Consider the following 14263-nt stretch of genomic DNA (forward strand, 5'->3'; position numbering starts at 1 on the left):
ACATCCCTAAAGCTTCCAACCACCATCATGTTTTTGGGTGGGGAGGGCGTAGAGGGGGTAGCACAATTTTGGATTATTAGGTTAAAAACTGATTAAATGTTGGGGTTTTAGGTTGAAAGCTGAAAGCGGCACTGTGCATGTGTTAAAGTATACGCATAAATGAAAGAAGCATTGGCTTCTGAATTGCTTTTTATATGACTATCGGGAAGAAGGGCTCAGAGTTAAGTAATTACATTTTTTTACGATTATATATTTTTTTAATTTTGTTTAGTTAACAGTACATTGGTTCTAGTTTATTTTCAGGGGCAGAGATTATTTAGCCCCATGGTTCTCCATGCTGGACAGGACGGAAAAAGTGACCAAGACTTGCACATGTATGTAGGTTGCTCTTTCTCGCAAGATACATCGTAATATTAAAGATTACATTAACCAGCCATCACTGCAAAACATATATCTTTATACATTGAATTGAATTTACCGTTATAAATGCCTTTTCTTTCCTCAACGTGAGTATTCACACAAGACTTTATGGCGACTAGGTTATAAAAAAAAGTATTAACTTAAAGATTTGTAGTGCGCAGTCATGATGTGTTCTGTTTTTGTAGGATGTATAATGCTGAGCTTTCTTTAGAGATGAGAAACCAGTCTCTTTGTGTTGTTACCCACTATTCATGTACTTTAGGTTAAGACACCCTGTGTGCGTAAAAACTTGCCCAATCAGCGGTCAAAGTGCATTAAAAGCAAGCATTGGCAAAGACAATAGGTCTCGCCTATGAGAGCTATTGGCTATGGCAGTGTTTTGTAGCCATGCAGTACAATTTGTAGTGTGCCTAAAACAAATTTTTAAAAGCGCTATGATGCAGCTAGGGCTAATGCTAATTTTTTTTTTAAAGTGCAATAGTGCTGTATGTGTCACAGTCCTTTTATTATTTGTATTATTATTTTTAGCCATGCTGCACAGAAGCCATGTTGCTATACAGTATGGCTACAAATCATTGCCAAAGTCGGAAATGACCTTGCTGTACTGCATGAACAATAGGCAATGGCAGAGCCAATAATCTTAAAGGCAAAACCTTTTGGCTTTATCAATGCTTTTTAGGTCTCTGCACAACACCCTTGTCAATGCGAGCAAATCAGTTGATCTCCACATTCATGAAAAAGACAAAAAATAGCATTTGGCAAAAAAATCCTATCACATAAAAAAAAGCAATTGCATTAATGGCCATGTCTTAGTGAAAATACATTTGGAAGCAGATGACATCTGTTGTCACAATGAAATCACATACCAATAAACGTCCATTTCAAAGAAGAAAAGGGCTTCTTTGAGATGAGTGTCACATAGTAAAATATAGCGATAAATGGCAAGAGGTTAAAAAAGGACGACAGGGAATAAAAGTATTACCTCAATCACAGCGCAATCAGTGGAAGGTCAGCAATCAAGCGGAAAAAATCAATACTTGGTCCATGCTCCAGCCGAAAGAAGAGGAAACTAAGCTAGCACATGTTGGCCAATCAGAAGACAGCAAATAAGAGTGACAACGAAGCCAACAAATGTTAAGCAATGGGCGGGCTGCAAGACCCTTGTTGCATACAATATCTCTTGCAAGCAAGAGCACATGCAGCACATGCGCTGTCGCCAGCGACACCTAAAAAGTAATGGAAACTCTGATGCTAAGTAGAATGAGAAGCTAAAAATAACTGAGCATTCTGTAATCATGTTGTTGGCCTTGCACTTACAGATAACTGCATATAAAATATAATGCAGGGCGTGGCTTGGCCATGGATGGTGTAGGATGTGTCTCCCGGGAGCTCTGACGATCCGCCACTGTCTTAAGCAATTACAGCGGGGCTGGGGTCCCACGGCACTTACCTTTGCAGTGGACATCGGCGGCGGTGACCAGGGCCGCAAGCTGAGAGGCTGCACGCTGCCTGGCGTCGCTCTACGGCAAGGAGAATCGTAGGACTTGGAAGTCCGGACGAACAGGCCGCCATTTTGTTAGTCCCTATCAGAGTCCCTCTTCAGGCGATTCCCCGGGGCCTCCGAGGGCTGGAGAACAAGCGGGTTAGAGGCAGGGGAGGGCGGCGACGCTGAACCCTTCTGGCATCAGATGGTGGCAGAGGGAGTCTTGCTGGCGGTGAGCTGCAGGCCGCGCGGTGGTGACCGCTGAAGCGGCTGGGGACGAGGAGTAGCAGCCCAGTGGCCTAGTGGGGACTGACGTGTGGCCCGCCATTTTGTATGTGCACTGGCGGGGCCCTATCTTGGGCCTGGTGGCTCCCGGAGACATTGCCGGGCAGGTGTGTGCCCTGAGCGGCGGTGAGGTGCCTGGTGACGCCTTTGCCTTGGAAGCGGCTGGAGGCAACCACAGGGGGTGAACCGGCGATCCTGCAGAGGCGGCGATGGTGGATGTTGTGTCGGGGCTGGCTGAGGGGGGAGACGCCTGATCAGCCCGGAGCGATCTGCAGTGCGGAGGTTTGCAGCGGCCAGTGCCTCGGCGAGGCAGCGGACGGAGCCTGAGCTGCGGAGTCACCTGAACTGAATGCAGGTACAGTGCGGCTGAACGGGGGGCCCCAGGTGTGAGGCGCAACAGACTTGCGGACACCCCCAGCCCCCTTGAGACTCTGCCATGGTCCAGCTTTGGGGGCACTAGACTGCAAGTTGGCGTTTCAGGAGCGCCTGCCCTGATGCGTGGCTGGGGATTGCGACTCTGGGTCACAGCGGGACGTGGGCGTCCCCCGACACTTTGAGACACCTCCACCACCCGGCATTGGGATCGATGGGCTGTTTGCAGACACACCTGGGGAACCCCCCCTTTGTAACATTGGGACTCTGGATTGGAGGGGCTTGCATTGATCGACATTAATGAGTGGCGACTGAGGCATGTTGCTGAGTGGTGCTCTGAGAATTGCGCCAGCTGAGACTGCAGTGAGGCGGCAGAGAGCGAAGCAGTAGCGGCACGGTGGAGCAGTGGCCTGGTAGGGCCCAACCAGAGAGCCTACACGGTGCAGGACCATTGGGAATATCTGAAACCACTACGCAGCGGGGCTCGTCGCGCCCATATCAGGTACAGCGCGGCTGGGGGTTGTGGGCAGCGAGAGGGCGGCACGTCAACAGGAGCTCTCCCCTGTCATTTTGAGTCTGCATCACTGGGTGGCCCTGGGACATTTGGCATTGTGCGCTGCTGCAGCTGGGGTCACTATACTCTCCCCGGGGCCTCTGCGCTCAGTGGCATTACCGGTGGGGGGATAAGGAGACAGCGAACATCACGCAGGAAGGCACGGAGGCGCTGGGTGGCCCCCCTAGTGCTACAGAGGACTGAGCCTTCCTCCACGCTGTTTGGCCTGAAATCACTGCGCTGCGGGGCTATAGGAACCCACATTAGACAAAGCGTGGTTGGGGGCCACAGGAGAGCGGCACGGATAGGAAGCTCCCCGTCTTTATCGAGGCACCTACATCGGAGCAAGCGCGCATGGATCACACAGCCCGGGGGACGATAAGCCTGGCGATGACGCGTTCCAAGGGGGGCAAAGCGGATCCGGCTGCCGCCTCCAGAGACAACACCGTGGTAGCCATGTGGGACAGGGCTGGAGCATCGACTCCCAATGTGGGGACATCGCAGGCTGACGGAGGCTCGGCACCAGTGACCCAGGCGTTCATGATGTCCTTCTTGTCTGACCTCAAATTGGAGATCGGCGCTTTGCGTACGGAGGTGCACTCATGTGTGCGAGAGCTTCGAAAGGAGGTGACTGACTTGGGGGACCGAGTCGATGGGCTGGAGAAAACAGTGGATGCTTGCACGGAGGATCAGGAGCAGTTGTGGCAACGTCTCGCAATGCTGGAGGAGCAACACATCGAGCTTCAAGTAAAGCAGGAAGATTTGGAAAACCGGAGTCGCTGAAACAACCTACGTGTTCGTAGGGTACCTCTTGGTGTGGAGGGGAACAACATCATGACATAGGTGGCACGATTACTCCATGAAGTATGGGGGGACGAGGATGCCTCCCCGCCGGCTTTGGATCGAGCCCATAGGGTCTCCGGGCCCGCGGGGAGGCCAGGCCTCCTCCCGGATATACCAACTAGAGTCCATTTCTTCACTGAAAAGGAGGCTATCCTTAAAGCGGCCCGCGCTAAGCTGTATCTCTGCTACGAGGGACACAGGATCCAAATCTTTCAGGACTTGGCGCCCAACAGTCTGAAACGGCGTCAAGCCTTCAAGCCCGTTACGGAGAAATTGTGAGACATGGGCATCTCGTACCAGTGGGGGCATCCATTTGCCCTCATCTTCCAATGGAAGTTAAACGCCGAGTGGTGCGAACCTACACGGAGGCGGCCCAACTGCTTCGTATTCCGACATCCCCGCCGGCCAGCCCTTCTCGCTCCCGACGTCAGAAATGCGTGCCTGCCACCCCATCCTGGACTACTGTGTCCCGCCCTCGTCGTTCTCCACGAGTAGATGAGCAGTCTGCTTCCCAGGCCAAACAGGATATTATCGCCCACATACAATCACTCGAGGGGGATAAGGAAGACCTTAACCCACACCCCTCGACCCCATGACAGACTGAGTGCAGGCCCACGCGGAACTGAGAGACATATTCCCTCGGACATGTGTCCTTACTTTTCAGATTGCCGATCACAGTCCCACCCAGATCTACACCCTAGCTCCCTCCTTTTAGAGTGGGGGACGCCGGGGCTCCCCTACATGATGAGTTTAAGGCCAACTACACCCTTACCCCCGCTGATTCCTGAGGGAGTGACATCCCTGGGCTTATCCGAACCCTAGTGTGTAGGATGCTCGGGGACAGGAACAGATGGACTTGGCCCAGTTGGCCACTGTTGGGTTACTGCCCTTCTCCCCTGTACCTTTCTTCTCTCTACCTCTCACTGCTTCCTTTCTCTCTCTCTCTCTCTCTCTCTCCTCTTCTCTGTGTGCGTTGGGTTGGGGGATACGCGGCGGCGACGTTTTGTGTGGGGTGAGGTGGCTGACCTTCCCTGCGGATATATGCTGCTGCGTTACTGGGATGGGGGAGCTTGGATTACACCTATTTGGATTCGAGTATGACAGCTAACTTGCCTAGTCCCTTAAAGGTTTTAACACTTAATGTCAAAGGCCTGAACTCCCCCAATAAGCGACGGCAAACATGGCGTTACCTTCTGCAGCAGAACCCTGACATCATATTTTTACAGGAAACCCACCTCGTCCAGGCAGATACTGGGCGCACCCTAGATATCCTCTCCAAGTTTGGGCCACGGCAGACACCAAGATAGCAGGCATACCGATATTGTGCAGGGCTGGCATCAGGCGGGGAGAGGCCAAACCCTTCAGGAGCGAGGATGGACGCTTTCTTAGAGTGAGTGTGGGGATTGGGCGGCGCATCTTTACTCTATGTAATGTGTACGCACCCAACCAGATGCAGGATCGGTACCTTAGATCACTTCTGAAAGAGCATGTCCCGCAAGGAGATCCCTTGCTGATTTTGGGGGGGACTTTAACTTAGTTTGGGACCCAGAAGCGGATCGCAGCGATGCTTCATTTAGCGGAGCTGGGGCCATGTCCTCCGCACTGCGTACTCAAGTAGCAGACCTGGGGCTGTTTGATGCGTGGGGCTTTCACTCCCCGGAGTTGAGGGACTATTCATTCCACTCTCACGCCCACCGCTCGTACTCCTGTATAGCTTATTTATTCATTTGCCATGCTGTGCTGCGTGACGTGTTGGGTGCCTCCATGTCGGATATCTCGCTATCGGATCATGCGCATGTTGAGCTGCTCCTACAGGACCCGAACGCTTGCCCTGCGTGGGAGGCAAAGTGGCAACTGACGCCAGGTATTCTCCGGGATGCAGCTGATGTGGAAAGTATTAGAACAGCCATTGACTCCTATTTTTCTAGTAACTACCTGTCAGAGACGCCTTTTCCCGTGGTATGGGATGCCTTCAAGGCAACGATCCGGGGCCACATTACCACTCTCTCGATCGCACGGACGCGCGCGGCTTGGGCTTTGGAAGATAGCCTGGCAAAGGACATAAAGCTAGAGGAACAACGAGATCAGGGTGGCACCTCTCTGGCATCCAGCCGGCGACTCGCCAATCTCAGAGGGCAGCTTCGGCTTTTACGCACTAACAAGGCGGAAAAATCCATGCTGGCTCTGAAGCAGAGATATTTTGAGGGAGGGGACAAGGTGGGCGGGCTGCTGGCAGGGCGGCTGAGGGCGCGTGCTGCCAGGGCCCATATAGCCAATATCCAGCTACCGGACGGGACGAGAGTTACCTTGGAGAAAGACAAGAGCGAGGCGTTCCAGGCTTACTATTCTGCACTGTATAAGGAGGAGCCACCATCTCCGGACGTGGTGGCGGACGTCCTGAACAAATACACGGGGACGCTGCTACATCCACACTATGCAAAGACCCTGGAAGGCCCCATTACCCAAGAAGAGGTAACAGCAGCCATGAGGGATCTTCCCCTTGGGAAGACTCCAGGGCCAGATGGTCCACCTCTGTGTTCTATCGCATGTTTCAGTCACAGCTTTGGCACCATCTTTTACGGCTGTATAACTCGTTCACTGATACGGAGGGGCCGTCCCGCGATATGGGCATGGCAGAGATAGCATTGATCCTGAAGCCAGGGAAGGATCCCGCGCAGTGTGCATCATTCCGCCCCATCGCCGTGTTAAACACTGACTTTAAAATCTATACCAAAATCTTGGCGAAGCGTCTGGATTCCCCATATGCCAGGTATCGTAGACCCGGATCAGGTTGGTTTTATTTGCAACGGCAGGGAGCGGATAACGTGCGCAAAATTGGGCACCTAGTAGGGAAAGCGCAACACTGGGTAATTCCGGCTTGCCTTCTGTCGCTAGATGCGGAGAAGGCGTTCGACCTGGACTGGACTTTCCTGCGGGCGGTCCTATGTAAGATTGGGTTGGGTCAGAGCATGATCACTCGGATCATGGCACCATATCTTGCCCGGCAGGCTAGGATTCGGATCAACGGACAGCTCTCGGCACCGTTCACCATTCATAGGGGTACCAGACAGGGGTGCCCCCTCTCACCCTTACTATTTGCCCTTGTGGTGGAACCACTGGCAGAGATGATCCGTCAGGCGACCGACATACATGGTATCTCCATGGGTGGCCGTGAGAATAAGGTGTCGCTGTTTGCAGATGATCTCATCCTTACCCTAACGCGCCCCAGGGATTCCCTCCTGGCACTCCAAACAGCGCTAAACCTCTTTGAGCTGGCCTCGGGCCTCAAGATTAATCATAGCAAGTCCTGGGCCCTTAACCTTACCAACCCGAAGGAAGAGATCCCCCTCCTGGAGAAGCTAGTGCCATACCAATGGGCCTCCCAGGGCATCCGCTATCTTGGCCTCCAGGTAACTCCCTCTCTAGGCACATGGACACAAGTGAATTGGCGGGAATGTCGGCGGTCGGTCCTGGAAGACTTACGGAAGTGGAGACCCCTAGTGCTGTCGTGGCTGGGCAGACTCAATGCCATCAAGATGTCGATCCTCCCTAAAATCTTATATCTGTTTCAGTGCCTCCTCATGCCCATTTCACTACGTTGTATACGAGGCCTCCAGCGTGACCTCACAAACTTTATTTGGGGTGTGAAATGACCTCGGTTCTCGCAGAAGCTTCTGATGACATCGAGAGATAGGGGGGGACTGGCATGCCCCAACCTAGTAGACTATTACTGGGCTTCGCACCTCCGCTTTGTGGTGGAATGGGGGGTGATGGAGAGTGAGAAGGGATGGCTGCACATGGATCGGGTAGTGGCGCGGCGAACCATCTTGGACCTTGCCTGGCGACATCGGGCGGCATGCTCCAAGAGCACCTATATCGTGGTACCCACAAGGACGGTGCTAGACGTATGGGACAAAGTAGCTGCATGCAGAGGCCTTACGACATTTCCTTCACCGCACACCCCGATAGAGGGGAATCCGTCCTTCCCACCGGCACATCACTTGCGTACCTTCGCCAAGTGGACGCAGGGAAACTGCAGGGTGATTGCTGACCTGTTTGAGGAGGGTAAGCTTAAATCCTTCGCGCAATGTAGAGAAGAGTTCCGTGTACCTTTGGCGGCGAGGATGCAATATGCCCAGCTGAGGCACTGGGTGTCTGGAGAGGAAATGTATCATGCGGCCACGCGTGCCTTCACCCCCTTTGAACGGCTGGTCCGGCATCCTGTTGAATCTAAGGGGCTTATTTCCCGCATTTACCAAATTTTGCAACATCCACAAACGCCGCCATCCCACCCCTATCAGTGCAAATGGCAAGCAGTATCAGACACAGACATTACCCCTGCGCAGTGGCGTAGGATATGGCAGGATATCCCCAGAGTGTTCCGTAGCATCCCGCAGCGGGAAAACGCCTACAAACTCATGACTCAATGGTACTACACGCCCCAATGTCTCCACAAGATGTTTCCTACATCCTACCCCTTGTGCTGGAGGTGCCGAACTGCATCGGGGGATCTCATTTATATTTGGTGGGCATGCCCGTCGCTAACTTTATTCTGGAAGGAGGTCCTTAGCCACATCAGGAGGGTGCTGGGGTTCCCTTTGACTGAGGTCACAAGCAAAATCCTACTAGGTATTAAATCTGCTGGCCTGAAGGCCCACACCAGGAGCGATTGGACCATGGCGCTCCAAATGTTGGGAGCGGCCAGACAGCTTATAGCCCTGTATTGGGAAAAAACCTAAGCTCCTCCAATCGCAGCCTGGTTTGTGCGTTTATGGCATGTTGTCACAATGGAGCTTTTTACAGCACGGCTGCAGGTGCGCGACACCCGCTTTAAGGCTGTTTGGCAACCTTTAATTAAAAATCCCTGTGCTGTTGAGCATGCGCGCCATGTACCCACCAAACGTGGGACGCTGCGCCATTTTGAGGATGCTGTTATCCCCCCTGACCCGAGCAGATTGCTTCCATGCGCTGCGACCCCATCGCCGTCGGCCGGACCTATCACCCCTCTTCCCCCTCCCCTGCGCATGTCGCTCCTACTCTGGCCTTTCTGTCTCTCCTTCTCTCTTTTTGCTCACTTCTCTTTGTCTCTTCTTTCCTCTTCTGTCTCACCAATCTTTGGGCTCTTGGTCCCTGTTGGGTAAATTTTTGAGTCTGGCTTGGTTGCCTGTTTGTAACGAAGGTGGGCCTTAAGGGTCTTGCCTCCCCACAGGACCAGCTGCTATTACATTCTGCAACATGGAACGCGGCCGGCCCCTCGTGGGTTGTAGGCGCAACGCTGTGTACAATCTAATTTTCTGCAAAGATTCCTAGTGAAGTTAACACACTGCTTGTTCACGCGGCCGGCCCTTGATAGGGTTGTAGGCTTACAGCTGTGTATCTAACACTCCTGTGGGGTGTGTTTCCGACAGAAAATAAAAAAAGATTTGAAACAAAATATAATGCGCACACCCTTAAATAAAAAATACATGTAAGTTAAACTAATCTGTGTGAAGCGCATTATTCTAATGCGAAGCCTCAGCTGGGAACAGTGGCGTATATTTATAGTGCTATTAGGTCACAGCATGTGGCAGAAAGCACTGTGAATAGTGTAAACCTTTCTTATAGGTTTCCATTTAAAGGGCACATTACACAATGGGTAATAGTCTTACAGTTTTATTTTGAACACAAAGTGACAGACTGAGAAGTATAGACTGACACATATCTTCCCTAATTAACACAGTCATCCATTGCAAGTGTGTGGGTCATCCACTAAAAGTGTGTTGGCTCAAACACTGGTATTACCCTATTTTGTAATCACCTGTCTCAACACAGAAAGTTGAAAAGATTAGAAGACTCCTTACTCACAATTGTATAGTGACATGCTTCATCACAGGTTCCTTCTCCTCGCCTGAATAGGATTACTTTCCTGGTAAAAATTTAAAAATGGCTAAGGGCATACCCAGGGCCACAAGAATTATGCGACAGGGGCGTACCAAATTGTTCGGCAGTGGTAACTAAATTATGTGGCAAGTACAATCAAATTATGTGACAAGAAAAGACAAATTAGAAGGCATAATGCTGCACATTTTTTAACAGTATTGCTTCATTATTTTGTCATTTTTACACATGGTAATACTGTCTGGAGACAAAAATGTAACCACATTAGTACCAGAGTAACAACCATATGTATAAATAAGCAACTGGAAGATGACCACTTAACTTTTACGAAGGGTCTTCGAATGCGTGCAAACACATATCGCAACATTTTTAGCAACTTCCGATCCATTTGATACAGAAACAATTTTTTCGTTAAAAACCACTGACTATACAGTAGATAATGGATGATGTGAAAAATTTAGCAAATCCATAATTCCAGTGGCCCTGGGTAAACTCAAGAAAATCTCTTTTATTCTGGGAGTACCATTTCTATGGTTAAAACTAAAATGTTATTGATGTTAAACCACACATCCATTGAGGATTGTCTACATGTTTCAGCTCCGATAATAGTCCAAATGGGTCTCCCACTTTCTTTAGGGCTCTACCATCCCCGCATAATTGCTCTCAAGATTTAGTGCAATTTTAGTAGAGGTATAAGGATCTCATAACTGAATTTTCATGTATATAAATTGCCCTATTCTGGGCTCTGTTCCTACTTCATCTGCAAAAGGGGGTGGCACTTCCCTGTAGTTACCCATTTGTCAAGGTAATAGTGCTGCTATTGCACCTATTCCTCCATTCTCTGCCACCTGGAATGAAAAATAACTCTTTGCCACATGATGCTTCAGATGATTCTATAGATGAAAATCTGCACTGGCTCCCAAGCAGCCTTGAGATTTGATGATTAACTAATTGCACACATTTCCATTTCTTTCATTCATGAAGCAGTGGTACACAGTGGAGAAAAGGCTTGTTTCTGTCCCATTTCTCCCTTCACAATAGAGGGAACCCACCTCCTTCCCTTTCTTCCTCCTAACGTAACCCAAAGTTGGCATTAACCATGAAGAAATGGTTGTTCACTGACAACAAGTATGGGAAGTCTTTTGCTCAAATTAAAAGAGTGTTGGAACATTGTTCCTAATTGACCCCACCCTCTTTGACCTTTATGCCAAATAAGAACCACTTCCACTCGTGATGCTTTTGTGGTTCCTATGCTTTATGTGTTTAGGGTGTGTGTGTGTGTTTGTGTGTGTGTGTGTATGTGTGGAAGGGGTGTGTGTGTGTGTGTGCATTCGAAGTCATCTGTACATTTTGCCCGTATTTTCTGATATGTTAATCTATGCTCAACGCATCAGCAGTAGATTTAACTTCAATATTTGTATTTAATTAAGTGACTTGTTTGACTTGCCTGTACCCGACATCAGTAGCCTTTTCCATCCTGATTTCCTTAGAATATTGTGCGGGCACGATCAGTGTCAATCAACATAATAAAACACGCCCAAATGTGGACCAAAATATCTGAAAGTAGCCCAGTTTGCTTCACATTCTTGTTGACATATCCCCTAGTGGCAACTTTCCCTTTTTATGGGTTCGGTCATGTTTTAAAAGGGATGGGAGTTCATGGCACAATGCTGCCTTACACGTGGAAATTCCATAGCTTGGGCTGGGACATTTCATGTTGTTTACCGATGGGTGGAATCAGGACTCCTTGCCCACACCAAATATTTAACTGTTGTGTGAAAATAGGATCTCTTTGCAGGGCTGGAAAACAAAACGCACTCTGTTGCTTTTGCCAGATTAGTTCGCCCTGAGGCTGAGAGAGCATCAATTAAAAGTGTTTGAGGCGTGTTCCAGCTCTTTGCCAGAGGACAGGGTGGGACGGGCATACTGTACCTTGCAAAACCATGTGTTATTGTGGGCATGACAAAGCCTGGCGCCTACTCCATAGGCGGGAAAGGTACGTTGATGTGATGCCTTGCAATGGCTTGCCAGCTCTTAATCCCCCTGTACAAGCCATTTCTTTTATGCCCTTTATCTCCTCGTTTGACATTTACTCTCAAATGTGGTTCAGTGAAGCACATGTGATTAAGCAGGGACTTGTGTGAAGGCCTTAAAAAATATTGGCTGCATGATGTACCTAAAGAGGAACAAGCACTGGCAATGCCAACAGGTCTGTCTTTAATTTGCTGCACCCTGCACTGTCACAGGCACCCTGCCCACCTTTCACTTAGATGAATAGTGTGTTTTACCGCTGGTATTCAAGGGAACAGAAGGGAACACCGAGAAAGGTTGTCTGCCTGCTCTAGTGCGATGGAATATGGGTTCAGGTTTTATGAGTGCATGGAAAGAGGAAGGAGGCATGTGAGAGGACATGAAGGGCTGGATCTGAAAATTGACTAAGGGAGGTCACGTGGGCTAGACATTTAGAACACAGCATCACACAGCATTAGCACTAAACAAATAAATGCACAGCCGGTGCTTTTTCTTTAACATGGAGAAGTACTTTTATGCATACACATATAAATAATATGATCAAAATGACAAATATTTACCAGGTTTCAAGTGGAATTACAAACTCCTTTAGGGGTCTTGTAGGTTAAACAGGGTGCAAATCACATTCTGTAAAATGCTATTGATAGAGCGCGCGAGGCCACCCGACCAATAGTTTTCGCCGTTTCCGGCTTCAGGGCCCATATACTTTTCAAATCACCATATACATCGATCGGGTGACTTCACGAGCTCTACCAAGTTGATGTGTGTGTGTTCCCTGCTACCAATTTTCGGTGCACCCGACTTACCATCCACCGATGCGGGTACCTAATGACCACAATGAATCAGGGAGCTAGCTGTAAAAGAAAGGCAACAAAATACAAACCCAACCAATAACATTCAAAATACTGTTTAAATGACCACGGACAACTGGAAGTTTTTAAAATGTTTATCTAAATTCAATATTTTCTTGCATGAGGTATAGTAAAATAAGGCAGTCAATAACCAAGATAACGTAAATTATATAGGCATAAAGAAATAATGACAGAGTAATCATCAAAGTACTAATAAAATGTAACGAGAAAAGATACTATGCAATTCAGTATTATCTAAACAGGGATAGCCTAAGTGTGGGTGACTACAGGAGAGCTTATAATGAATAACACGCTTCACTTAAGGTGAATGGGCCTTTGAACAATCTAGGCAATGACGTTCTAGACCATATCAGGAAATGACACACTGCTATGCAAAATATAATTTCTAACAAATGAGAAGACATAGGAATAAACTTATGGAAAAATATAAATGACCTTCAATAGTTGCAGAAAGGCATGGAAAATATCACATATGCAATGTTGAACTTTATTAAAGCAAAGTTAGAAATTCAGAAGGTGCAAGAATTTAAGAGGTTCAGAGCAATATTTACCTAGAAAGGTGTGGAAACCAAACCCTGGCCACGGGTCAGTTAAGGACAGGAAACCCTCAAGGAAGGATACCCCTCAAAGGACAGCAGGTGCAGAATGGACACCCAGGACAGGACAGGATACCCTCGGAATAGGAATCAGGACAGGACCCTCAGGACAGGACAGCAAACCCTCAGGACAGGACCCTCTTCAGGACAGGACCGGAACCCACAGTTCGGAAGCAACGCCTGCGCTCCACCCGCTCTGCAGCTATCGATCAAGACCCGATTGGGTCAGCGAACTCCCAGCTAAGTGCTTGCCCAGCACTTTAAGGCTCAGTAGAACCTCAGTCTATGGTCAAATTCGGACAGAGTGCTTCGCAGCGCTCTGTATCTTCAGTCACCTATTGAGTGCGTTGGGTCAGTGACAGGTCAGCTAAACCAGACAAGTCGGACGGTTCACTAGGTGAACCCAGGGTAGATATACAGTTTGGGGACAGTGTACCACCCCCCAATGTTGCAAAGTGTCAGAATCCCTCAATTTCGATTGGTCCTAAGGTAGGATTTGGGTAACACACCAATCACAATACAAGACTTGAAGCCTTCATTAACATACTTGGGTACCGCCTAGCAGGTTTGGGGTTCTCATGAGAACTGTGCAGAAATACGAGTGAAAATTAACATTGTAACACATGAGGAGCAACATTCGCCGTTCTCGTAGCGCAGAGGTGGCTTTCCCAGGCGCATCTTGACTGTGGCTGCCAGCTGGCTGAGTTCCACTGTCCAAAGTGGCCACCTTTCAATGCTCCCTGGTCATGCGCAGAAGAGACCGTCAATATGGCTCCCAATCAGTTTGGACCCCCATTCCCCGCGGTACATGAAAAGTAAGCGAAAACAAGTTAATACATAATAATGTCATTATGAAAATACATCATAGGGTTTGTACTTTTAATTCATCATCAAGAAATAAAACTATTGCATTAAATGTTAGCTACATTGA

Source organism: Lissotriton helveticus, chromosome 4_1 (genome assembly GCF_964261635.1).
Source record: "Lissotriton helveticus chromosome 4_1, aLisHel1.1, whole genome shotgun sequence".
NCBI classification, from domain to species: Eukaryota; Metazoa; Chordata; class Amphibia; order Caudata; family Salamandridae; genus Lissotriton; species Lissotriton helveticus.